The sequence below is a fragment of the Vespula vulgaris genome, chromosome 2 (assembly GCF_905475345.1).
Source record: "Vespula vulgaris chromosome 2, iyVesVulg1.1, whole genome shotgun sequence".
Classification (NCBI taxonomy): Eukaryota; Metazoa; Arthropoda; class Insecta; order Hymenoptera; family Vespidae; genus Vespula; species Vespula vulgaris.
Genome location: NC_066587.1, coordinates 1027070 through 1040706, shown reverse-complemented (window position 1 = coordinate 1040706; position 13637 = coordinate 1027070). Strand labels below are relative to the sequence as shown.

At 28.4% G+C, this 13637-nt stretch overlaps 1 protein-coding gene across 2 annotated transcripts in view; it reads left to right on the top strand.

Moving 5' to 3' along the window:
• The window catches only part of LOC127061634 (ion transport peptide-like), a 48474-nt gene that overhangs the window by 374 nt on the left and 34463 nt on the right, over nt 1-13637 (top strand). Inside the window, exon 1 of one of the 2 annotated variants that reach the window (XM_050988790.1) lies at nt 8996-9126. The exons of the other annotated variant lie outside the window; for it this stretch is intronic. The gene's annotated coding sequence lies outside the window, so the exon portion shown is untranslated. Of the gene's footprint in view, nt 1-8995; nt 9127-13637 lie in introns of those variants that run through there. 2 annotated transcript variants of the gene reach the window in all.

Genomic DNA, 13637 nt, shown 5'->3' with positions numbered 1-13637 from the left:
TATTATGTATATACGTCCGTATTAATTAAACTCGTGGAAGATCCGTATTAACGATTCGTTGATAGATCAATTAATTAATTAGTTCATTAATTAATTAAGTCGTTATACGAATTATCGTGGAAAACGATTCGTGAAAATGAATTTTCTCCTGACGATTATTATCGTCTTGAGTGATTACTTACTTGTATCTCGTGTATAAAGATCACGTGATAAGATTTCAACTATAGGATCAACGACTATGAGAGAATAAGAATGAAAGAGAGACAGAGAGAGAGAGAGAGAGAGAGAGAGAGAAACAGTGTGATTCCTCGTACTGGTTGCGAGGAATGACGTGTCCAACGAAACAAGATCGCGTCGTTCTTCGTTCTCACCCTGAACATTAACACCACGCTTTTGCACGCAGCGGCGAATGGATGATCGTCGACAGAAAAGATTCAGAGTCAGAGTCACTCAGAGTCACTCAGAGTCAGTCAGAGTCAGTCAGTGAAGTCAGTGTGCGTACCCAGCTGTCTGCCTAACCATAGGCCCCCATCCTTCCTTGTCTTCTTCGTCATAATTGGTCCCTTTAATTCGGCTCAATTGCTCTTATTCTTTGTCACTGTCGCACTATTCACTGTCCTCCCAATACGATCGTGATGATGATGATGATGATGATGATGATGATGATGATATTACTACTATTACTATTATACATACGATGTTGGAAGATGAAGAAAACTTGTTGGCGAATCGACGAGGACAAACATCGAGGACGAGTTTCAGTCGTTTGAGAAAGAGAGATGGATAGATATATGAATAGAGAAACAGAGAGAGATAGATAGAGATAGAGAGAGAGAGAGAGAGAGAGAGAGAGAGATATGTGTCCCTTCAGTCTTTTACTCTTTGCTACTCGTTTTAATCCTCTCTCTCTCTCTCTCTTTTTTCTCTCTCTTTTTCTCTATTTCTCTCTCTTTCTCTCTCTCTCTCTCTCTCTCTCTCTCTATTTCTCTCTTTCTCTCTCTTTTTCTCTCTCATTATTACGTCGACGTCATTGTAACGTGATCTTGACCCGCTGACGGCGGCGGACACGAATACGACGTACGAGGGGCTCGTGTTTCATCCATCCGCGATTCGATTATGAGAAAGGATAAACTTGTTCGAACTTAGAAATCATTCATATAGTTCATTAAATTTCTTTTTCTTTCTTTCTTTTCTTTTTTTTTTTTTTTTCATTTCCAAAAAGATTTTTGACGACGATGGAGTCGACTTGGAACGATGGCAAACGAGATGAGAGATGCGACGGATTTTTTGTTCTTCTTTAAATTCACGAATGGAAGATGTTTCTTTTTTCTTTTTCTTTTTTTTTTTTTTCCCCTACGAACATCATCGTTGATGTCAGGATCAGGATCTATCGTAGATCGAGTGTTGTTTCTACGTGATCATTCATTGTCAGAACGATCATGAATTTTTTCAATGGATTGTTATTGGCTTCGAGGGTGATAGAAAAATTATAGAAATTTTCTGTTGATTCGAGTTTGAAGGAGAGACTATGTTTTTTTTCTTTTTTTTTTCTCTCTTTTTTTTTTTGGATCGTCGATCGTAACGATCATTGATAAAAATGATAGAAATCTTCGAGTTGGCAAAGGAATGATTTTTCGTTGTTGTTGGGACATACGGTATCTTACAAGTATTATATATCTTCGTTGTTAGAAAAATAATCTTGATACTCTTGATTGAGAAAAAAAAAAAAAAGAAAAAAAGAAAAAGAAAAATAAATACGAATTAATGTCGTTAAGAGACTTTAATTTCTTCAATGAACAATGACTCGCACGTAGTAATACGAGGATGAATAAGGATCGTCTAAAAATGCATACATACATATATACATAAACACATATGTATATATATATATATATACATATATATATACTTACTTAGCTCGATCATGCACCGTCGGCAAACTTCCTATACCTAGGTCTTTTAACTACCATGATAAACGATAATTTATTTCTTAATCTAGCTTCGTTTTAATCATTATTACATATACAAAAATAAACCAATTCGAAAAATAATTTAATCGAAAAATTATTTGGAATATCGAATAAGGGAAAAACGATTAGTTCGATTTTCGATAAAAAATGAATCTTTCGTTAATATTACATGAAATTACATGAAAAATAAAAAGGGAGGAGAAAAAGATAGAAAGTAGTTCGACTGTTAAAAAAAAAAAAGAAAAAAGGAAAAAAAAAACTTTAATCAACTTTCAAACACTGATCGCAAATTCAACGAATAATAATTTGATATGTGAATTTAATATGAAAATAAATTAATTTTGATTTTTAAGATGGAGAGAAAGAGACGAAAAATAGTGCGATTATTTTTCGAAAATATTATTTACGATCGATTACCAATTATTATTCGAATTCGAATCAATTTAGAAATTTTGTTAATCTCTTTTTATAAATCTCTCCTTATATCTTTCATTTTCTTTATTAGTTTTGTTCTTGCATCTCTTTCATGCGTCCTTCATCTTCCTCTTCTTCTTCTCCTTCTCTTTTTCTTCTTCATCATCTTTCTCTTTCTACTTCCTGTTCGAATGATTCGTATAACTCATGCGTTCACTATGTTCGAATTACACTTACGAGATAAAGTCTTCCGAGTACTACCGATCTTTGAAAGGTATGACGATTTCAAGCTTTGCTCCCACGATCTTTTATATCTTTTTTTATCTTTTTATTTTTTTATCTGTCTATCTCTTTCTCTCTCTATCTGTTTCTTAATTCTTTTTAAATAATAATATTATTGTGTGTTATGCTTTATATAATTAAATAATAGTATAATTAGAACAGAGTATAAAACTTCATAAATAATAAATAATAATATTATATATATATATATACGTATATTAAAATTTTTATAATTATATATATAAAATTGTAAAAATACTATTAATTTTTTATCGAAAAAATATTTTCTGATCAAAACAAGATATAGCTATATATTAATAGTAAATAATATCAGTAAAAATACGATATTCGGTAATAATTAATTCTTAGCTAATTATTAACAATAATTAACATTGATTATTATTAATACAATTAACATTAATATATATATACATTAAAAAAAAAAAAGAGAAAAGAAAAACACGATCTATATAGATATCAAATAATGAATGAAACCCTATTACCGTTAATTGTTCACAAGAACACGAAGATCTAAGAAAAAAAGAAAAAAAAAAAGAAAAAGAGGAATTACTGACGATTCCGACATTACTCATTGCCACGTGCGGTTCTTCTTCTCCTCCAGCCCCACCCCTCAACCAACCCCCCCACTTTTACTCCGAACCAATTCAATTCTTTATTACCCAATACGTACTTGAAAACGTATCAATAAATATCGATATATGTGTATAAATACTTCGGTACAACGATCTTTACCGAATGCAATTGAATTTAAAGAGAAAAAGAGACAGAAAAAAAGAAAGAGAGAGAGAGATAGAGATAGAGAGAGAGAGAGAGAGAGAGAGAGAGAAAGAGAGAAAGAGAGAGAGAGAGATAAAAGTACGGAAGCAAAGTAAGAAGTTCGTGTCCGGTCGTATCTCTTAAGTATTAATTAATTGCGACGAAAGCAAGTATAACTTGCGTATCGCTACCGATCCAGAAAGCAATCCTGAGAATTCGTTACGGAACTCGAAGGCGAACTACTTTCCGTTCTCTGGGAGGTTGCCAAGTTATTTATAGCGTACACATAGCGTGCTATGGAACTGCAAAAGGAAATTCTCTCTTCTCCTACATCTGCCTTCTCTCCAAAGCAAACGACCGTTTTACCTTTTCTCTTGAGGCCGCGTGGCCTCAACTTGTCTAATGTAGTTATACCGATATCAGAACAATATAGTTCTTTAAACTATTAATAGTAGTAGTAGTAGTAGTAGTAGTAGTAGTAGTAGTAGTAGTAGTAGTAGTAGTAGAGAGAGAGAGAGTAGAAAAGAGAGAAAAAGAAAAAAAGAAGATTCTTTTCTATCTCGATCGATTCTTTATTATTTTTTTTTTTTGTATTTGTTTTATTTTTTTTTTCTTTTTATTTATTTTTTCAGAGAGAGATAGATAAAGCGTTGAGTAGGTTTTTTTTATGCATTATCGTCAATGTTTTTTATTAAAAATCGTTACTGGTATTGTTGATAATTGATTGGAATTAATAGGTGGTATATATACGTATTTAAGAAATATTTGTAGGATGCATTTCATTGGTATATTATTGTTATATATAATATATGTAACAATATTGGATTGATATATATATATATATGTGTGGGTGTGTATCATCAATTTTTTATAAAAAATTTTATTAGATAATATATATTTATTAAAAGTTGGAAAATATATTTCTTATGTGTATATAAACATATATATATATATATACAAAAAATATATTTTTATTAATAAAAGATTTTATTAAATAAAATATTCACAATTTTTTTTAAATACATATTATACATATTTAACATATATATATATATATTTTTTTTTCCAAAATTTATCTGATTCATTCAATTGATATACATATACATCTATTAAAAAATATTGAATATATACCATATATATATATATATATATATACACATGCATACGTATATACATATATATTCGTCAATCTTAAATAAAAGATTTTATCAAATAAAATATTTACAATGTTTTTGAATACGATATCATCTATATTGGACATTACAAAAAATGTTTATATATCATTGAAAAATGTGTAAGAATTGAAAGAAGATATACTTCACCGTGTATCGTCTCAACTATGTCTCAAGAATAAAATCGATAGAGATCCTTGGACGAACAACGATGATGACAAGCATCATCCTCGTTCCTTTCATTTCTATCCTTCCTGGAAAAGGGATCGGCTGTATCGATCACGTAAATATTTCCTTTGGGAAATAACTATCGACTAAATCGATATTCACTCACATATAACTCTAATCTGTTGATTTATTTATCGATTCGCTGTCACGAACAAGCTCTCTGGAATTTAACCAGGATGACGATGAATCACGGCTTCATCTTTATATCTATATATATATATATATATATATATATATATATATATATATATTATATGTCAGGTTTTTTCCCTTCTTGAATCATTTTGTTTCGATCGATTGATCGATTGATGGATCGATCCTTAGTTACTTCCGTTGATATTTTATTACTTTCAAACAAATGTTCAACTTCGAAATCTGTGATCGTTAATGTTTGAAAGGCTTATCTCTTTGATTAGAGAATAAGAGGGAGAAAGAGAGAGAGAAAGAATATCTCGTAGATATGAACTGGTGATTGTGAAAGTGGTCTAATTTATTTGAGATATTAAGACATATATATATATATAGATATATAAATATAACATATATACTCGGACATTATAGCAACAGTTTAAAAATTTCTTTTTCAACAATTATTTGTTATATATTAAAATATTGCAATATTTATATATGTATGTATACACGTATAATTATTATTATTTAAAAGTGAGAACAAAATTTGTTCGTTGAAAAATAAATGTAAAATATTTTTTTCATCGTTTATCCGATTAATTAGAGAAGAAATAATTTTTTTTTTTTCAAGCGCCATAATACGTATTTCGAAATTTTAATTAACTCGTAAGCGTTTCAAATTAAAAGAAATTATTATTTTTCTCGTTGAAGATATTTTTACATCGACACTAAAAATAATTTCTTTAGTCATTTAAGAAGAATTTAAAAATATCTTTTCTTTCTGCATTCGACGTTACGAAAGAACAATTTTTCAATAATTCAAATCAAATTGAAACGTCGAAATATCCAAATAGATACAATAACATCGCGCATATGTAAGATACTTAATTTATGTCAATAATTTTCATTATTCAAAACACAAGAATTATAGTTATCATTATTTTATTTTATTTTATTTTTTTTTTTTCAAAAACAAATACACTCATTTTCTTTCCGCGCTTCTCTCTCTCTCTCTCTCTATCTTTCTATTTCTATTTCTCGCATTATGGAAAAATAATTTTTGTATAATTTGATTGAGATGTAAAAAAGAAATAAGAAAAAAGAAAAAAAAAAGGAAGAGAAGAGAGAAAAGAAAAGAAAAAAAAAAAGAAGAAGAAGAAGAAAATGTCGAAACGAAAAATATCAGAGTGATTATATTATTGGAACACTTTCGTAATAATTTTTCTATGATTTCATTGAAACGTAGAAAAGAAAGAGGAAGAAAAAGAGAGAGAAAAAAAAAAGAAAAAAAAAAAAAAGAAAATGTCGAAACGAAGAATACTCGAATGACTTATTGTTGGACCAGTTTCGTAATAATTTTTGTATGATTTGATCGAAATGTAGAAAAAAAAAAAAAAGAAAAAAAAATGTCGAAACGAGAAATAGTCGAATGACTTATTGTTAGACCACTTTCGTAATAACGTAACGTTCATATAACGGTCTGTAACGTGGTCCCCTCTTGCGAGAGGGTCTTTTAACAGCGTCAAGTGGCTCGTACCTACGAACCCTACAGTCTACACGATAGACAAAGCTCTCAGTGTGCATCTCGTTGTGCGGAGCCTCTCGTCGTCGTTGTCGTTGTCGTTGTTATCGTCGTTGTCTCTTGGTCGACGTTGCATCGTCGATGTTGATCGTTTCTTCGACAACGAGCTCTGATTATTTTTTTTTTCTTTTACTCGGTAGTTTCCTTTTTTTGTCCCCTTTGATTTTTTCTTTTTTCTTTCTTTTTTTTTCTACTTTGTTTACTATTATTATTATTATTGTTATTATTATTATTATTATTATTATTATTATTATTATTATTATTATTATTATTATTATTATTATTATTATTATTATTATTATTATTATTATTAGCATTTCTACTACGTTCTGCCCTCGTTCAAAATTTCTAAACTCGATCTAAGAGAAAATGAATAAAAGAAAGAAATGGAACGACTCGTTACGTGAACGAGTCGAACGTGAGTTGAAAATGAACAGAGATTAATTTCATATAGATCTATATCTGATTTTGAAGAATATGATCGAGAAAAGATTGCGCGAGAAAACGTGAAAACGTATTTTGCTTGTTGCTTTCGTTAGAAACGACAAGATGTGTTACTGAGAGAACTACGAAAAGTTTGATTCGAGATATACAAGATTTTGAGGGTTGCAGAGCGGGAAAGAGGAGATTTGGAAGAGAGAAAAAGATCCATGGAGAGAATTTATTCTATGTAGGGAATTTGTATTCGTTCTCGAGCAATTTTAGAATTGAGAAAATCAATAAATTCGAATGAAACGTTCGATACTGTAGAGGGATGATTATTATGATTTTTTGAAGACGATAAGAAATTTCAGAGCAGGAAATTAAAAACGAAAAAAAACAAAAGAAAAATTCAAATAAAAGATTCTAATACTATTAAAAAACGAATTGTCGAGTTAGAACACTATTGTACGTTTATGAACCATTTTGTAAATTCTGATGGAAGGAAATTAATTGAAAATAATAAAAACGTTAAAAAACAAAAAAAAGAAAAACAAAAAGGAAAAATTCCATCGAAAAATGTTCAACGACAATTTCGAAAAAGGATCATTGTGGTTTACTATTAATGGATGTAACAACGATGTTGCGTGAAACACTTTGTAAATTTTCAAAGGAGAATATCAATTGAAACGTAAATCGAATTAAAGCAAATCTTACTTGCAGAGACGAGAGTTGAATAATAATAATAGATATCGACGAAAAAAAATAAGAGAATAAAAACGTAATTTGACGAATCGAATTTGATAAATTCTGATAGAACGTCTAAATTCTAATCGAAAACAACGTATTTAAATCGATCGAAAGAAAATTTCAGAGATGAGAAGAAAATAAATAAAGAAATATAAAAAAAAAATAAAAAATAAAAGAAGATAAAAAAGGATTGTTATTATTTTTCGAAAAACAGAAAAAGAAATATATATATATGTAATTACCTGTATTATTGTATACAGACCATTCGATATAGATAGATAGTATCGAGACTCGACAATGTCGAGTCGGCGATATACAAAGCGTGAGAAAATTGGTTCGAGGGTACACGGGGACTGGCACGGATACAGATATTAAACCTATCAGAGGCTGTTCTCTGGACGAGTCAGAAGAGTCACAAGTCCCTACGATACGAAAGATATTTTATTTTGTTTTTTTTTTTTTACACGAGCAAACAAGCAAACAAGCAAGCAACCAAGCAAATCGACGATCTAACAAACAAATTCTCTCTTTTTCAATCTCGACTGTTTTTTTTTTTTATTTTAAATTTTCTCATCTCAAATCTAATCTCAAAAAAGAGTAGCGAGATATACAAAAATGAAAGAATACGGAAGAAAAAAGGAAAGAGAGATGATGCTGAAAGAGAAAGAGAGAGTCAGGGAGAAGAAGTGAAAAAAGAAAAACAACATTTTTGTTGTCCAATATAGTCATGGAGAATAGCACATATCGTAATGTGATCAAAATCGAATTGAAATTGACTGTTTGTTACGTTTTAAGTTTCGAAAGTGAGAATGGTTGATTATTTTATTTTATTTTATTCTTTTTTTTTGAATTCGTCGGAGACAAAGTGAACGAAGACAATCGAAACTGTTTTTTTTTTTTTTTTATCAACGAGTGCATTTACATATCAAAGTTCGTACACGTATGTTTATCGTTTGCAATCATCGAGTATAAATGAATAGTTATTATTATCATTTAATTTTTATCTTACGAGAAAGATAGAAGAAAAAAATATAAAAATATACAAGAGTATAGTACTACATTTGCTTTGAAATGATATAAATCGACTAACTTGATTATTATTGTTATTGTTATTGTTATTATTATTATTATTATTATTATTATTATTATTATTATTATTATTATTATTATTATTATTATTATTATTATTACTACTTGGACTAGCATACTCTCGAAAACCTAATCTTTGAGAACTGATATCTTTTGAGACTGTTGTCACTGTTGTTGTTAATTAATTTTGCACTTTTGCATTAATTTTGGTTGTTGTGATATCATTATTGATGATCTCTTCGAACGCCTAACAACAGCAACCCTAAAGGCCAACAAGTCTTTCGTTTTGCGGACTGTACCGAGATTATACAAGGTGAGATTATCAAATTTGAATTTATTGTTCGAATAAATATTGACAAATTTCTTATATATATATATATATATATATATATATATATATATATGTATATATATATATACATATATAATTTTTTTTTCTTTAATTAAAAAAATCACGAATTTTCTTGATTCTTTTCTTTTCTTTTTTGTTGAAACGAAGGAAATATTATTTTTGGAAAATCGATCGTTCAGATTTCTTTCTTCTATTCCCCCCAAAAAAATATTTCTATCGTTTACTCGAAAAAAAAAAAGAAAAATTAATATCGATGATCTACGAGTATTTTATAATTGTGATCATCGTCACGCGACTTTGATCACGTTTGAATCAATTAAATTCAAAAAGATACTTATCAATTTTAAACGGGACTAAAGAGACGCGAATTTTATCGCGCGTAAAAAAAAGAAACAAAAAAACAAAGGCAAAGTGAGATTTTCTAATCGTTAACGATTAGAAGTTCGACGAAAAAGAAGAAGAGGAACAAAAATAAATAAATAAAAAAGAAAAAAAAGAAATAAATTCTTTTCGATCGAGATGATCCATTCACTTTGAATTTAAAATTGTCTGAATGAGATCATTCTTCAATCGTTCAACTCGACTCGCGATGATACGAATTTATAAGCGTAGCATAAGAAAAAAAAAAAAAAGAAAGAAAGAAAAAGAAACGGAGAAAAGAGCTTTCTAATTTTCGACTGTAGACTTTGATTGTTGAAAGAAAGGAGAAAGAAAAAAGAAAGAAAAGAAGAGAGAAGAGAAAATTATTCGTCTCTCTCTCCCTCTAGTAAAAAAAAAAAAAGAAAAAAAAATATTCGTACAGAATCGATTTAATAAAAATCTTTCTAAACATTTCACGAGAAAGTTTTACATAGATATCACATCTATAATCTTTTATAGCTTTGAATGAAAGTGAGAATGATCATTCACGTGACTTTATTCATGACGAATCATAATACATACTTAAATCATAATACATAATAATCATAGTACATACTTACTCGATATACGTTGATTGATACGCGAGATTAACAACATTATATATATATATATTTTTTTTTTCTCATTGTTTTCCTTTTTTCCTCTCTTTTTTTTTCTTCATATTTCATAATAGATATACGATTAAGATTAATGAAAAATCTTGATTGATCGGAAAATGCAACAAGAACGATCAAGATGTTATTTCTACGTTGATTCTTGTTTTTCCTTTTGTTTTTGTTTTTCTTTTTGTTTGTTTTTTTTTCTTTTCTTTTCTTTTCTTTTACGTTAAATCGATGCAATCTCTATTTCGAAGAAGACTCGAACTATCTAATATCTAATATCATGGTATATGCAACGACCATAGTAGCGTGACGTCAAAGATGCATCGAAGCAATTACAAATGTCAACGAGTCACCTCTAGCTATAGTTTCTATCCTTTTTCTTTTTTTCTCTCTCTCTCTCTCTCTCTCTTTCTCTCTCTTTTTTTTATCATAAGTCCCGGCCTCTTTATGCTAATTGGAAGAAATAGAATTTGCTATTGATCCCACGGTCGACTTTCGAAAAACAAATATATTATTTTTGTTGTTGTCATTATTATTATTATTATTATTATTGTTGTTGTTGTTAGATACCATTGTACGTATAAAAAATTTTTATTCATCTGAAAGAAGATCCTTCTTTTTTTCTAGAGTATTAGAAAATTCATTAAATTATGGATATATGATTTATTATAAATGTTTCTTTTAATGACTTTTTAAATAATTTATTATAACTTTCTTAAACTAATTGAAAGTAGAATCAGTTATTATTGTTATTGTTGTTATTATTATTATTTTTGTTATTAGAAATAAGATTTATTCGTCGGGATTAGAAAATGAAAAAATTCGATAGTACTTACGATAAATGTTGATCTCTTTAAATCTCGTTAATTGAAAGTATAATCGATGATTTTGATCCCTCCAATTATTATTATTATTATCGTTATTATTATTAATATTCAAAATTAGATATTCAGAAAATCGAAATAGATATTAATAGGATTTAAATAGTATCAATATAGTAGGATAATATAGTATATTACATATAACAAGATTTAAATAATATTCACGTTTCGAACATTTTTATGCTCGAATAGAAAATAGAATTTTCCATTGATCCCTCGAATTATCATTGTCATTATTATTACTATTACTATTACTACGAAAAATGAAATTTGAAGAAATTATTTGCAAGGAATATTAAAACGAAGAAAAATGTAAATAATTCGGCAAATATAGATATTTACTATCTAATCGATCAGTAGAAATAATTAAAAGGATAGTACTGGATAGTAATGGATAGGAAAAATAATTCTTGTTAATTGTTATTTTGTCTAAAGTCATTCTTGTTAATTGTTATTATTATTATTATTTTTTTTTTTTTCTTCCACGTAATAGAACTCGATCGATTCCGGCTTATTATCCGTTACTTACACACGTAGCAATTTTAGCTATTCGTTTATTATCCAATGAATCATATTTCTGTTAAAAATCTTCCATTGACGCGATCATCCATCGTCCATTATGCAACGTGGATCGTTTCGCTGAAAAAAGAAAAACAAGAAAAAGAAAAAAGAAGAAGAAGAAGAAGAAGAAAAGAGAGAGAAAGAGAACAGGGGAGAGAGAAAGAAAAAATGACTAGAAAAAACAAACGGTACGCGGAGAAACATTAAACGATTAGGTCGTTAGATCTCATCGCACGATATAGTCAGTTATTTCCGCGTGTTATATCTATCGCGTTTTGAGATCGTTAATAATATTAACATTTAAAACATTATCTTGCATAAATATCGTTTAACAGTTTTCCTTACAATCGTTCGATATGAGTACATATGCGTGTTGGTACACGATTATTTAATTAAATGAACGAATTTTTATGAAAATATTTTTTTTATAAACCTTTACTTGTTACTTTCGTTTACAATAAATAACTAATAGAATCGTTGACTTTTTGTGTATATGTATATGAATTTTTATAAATTTAATTCATAAAATTCGATTATAATTAATTATCATCCGATAAACTTTTCTTTTCATTGAAACTATTCTAATTCGTAATATCTACGTAAGAGATAAAATGACGTCGCGGTAACGTCAAACAACAAGTCAATATTTTTCAATGGAGTAGCACTAACAGAAAAAAAAAATGAATTCCGTTGTAGAATAAGATCACATAAAAAAAAAAAAAGAAGAAGAAGAAAGGGAGAGAGGGAAAAAATAAGAAGGAAAAAGGACAAAAAAAATAGAAAAAAAAAAGAACCATTCCACACAGTGTCGAATAAATATGTATGTATAAATCAAGGCAAAAAAGAAAAAAGAAGAAGAAAAAATGTGATATTACGTCTAAATCGAGAGAGAGAGAGAGAGAGAGATACACTTTTTTTAATTAATCGTTACACGTTGCGAAGTTGTTAATGACGAACAAGAAATCTTACTATATAACATTTTTTTTTTTTTTTTTTTTTAAATACTTAGCATACTTACTTAAATCTCTCACTTAAAGTTAATCTCTTTGAACGATCGCGTTCATGAAAAAAATGTCGAACGAATGAACGAACGTATGAACAATGAACTCTTAAAAGGAATGATCGCTGAAGTAACCAAACCCAAGACGAGTTTCTTCTATGTCCCCAAAAGCCATAATCGACGAAGTATTTACGAGGAGACAACAACTATGACAACTACAATGGGTCAAGATACTAAACATCAATAGACTTTCAAAGATATACTCGTCCGCCATTCTCATTCTTGTATTATTTCTTCTTCTTCTTTTTCTTCTTCTTCTTTTTCTTCTCTTTCTTTCACGTAAATCAATTCAACTCTACAATTTCAACTCAACGCGATATAAATGACCAGCAGAGAAATATTTATGTATGTATGTATGTATGTATGTATATATGTATGTATTGGTTTAAATCTCTGTCTTCGTTTAAAATCATTTCTAATCATTGCAGCTAAGGAAAAATATTATTTTCCGACATCTTCATTAAAGTTCTTTTCTGTTCTTTTTTAAAGATTGATACATAAGTTGAAATTTGGAATACGTGAAAGGAAAAGATTTTTCTCCATTGCCTTTCCTTTCGTCCTTTTGTTTTTCTTTTCTCTTCTTTTTTTTTTTTTTTTTCTTCTAATGTAAAATAATTCAAGCGAAAAGATTAATGTTCGAATAATGTGCACTTGAATTGTTATTTGGTTAAGGTATTTTTGTTTTGTTTTTTTCATTTGTTTATTTATTTATTTATTTTTTTCTCTCGTTCGGATTTACATCATTAATACTCGTATTTGTTCGTTTGTGTTTTTTTTTTTTTTTAAATCGATAATTACAAAGTTAATTTTTTACATCGATGATGTTAAGATTTAAGATTTATCTCGAGGAACTTTTCGTTTCATAACGTTATTCGAAGTTACTTCTGCATCATATATCAATTTACTAATTAAAAAGTATACTTAATTTTATCAATTAAAAGAGAAAAG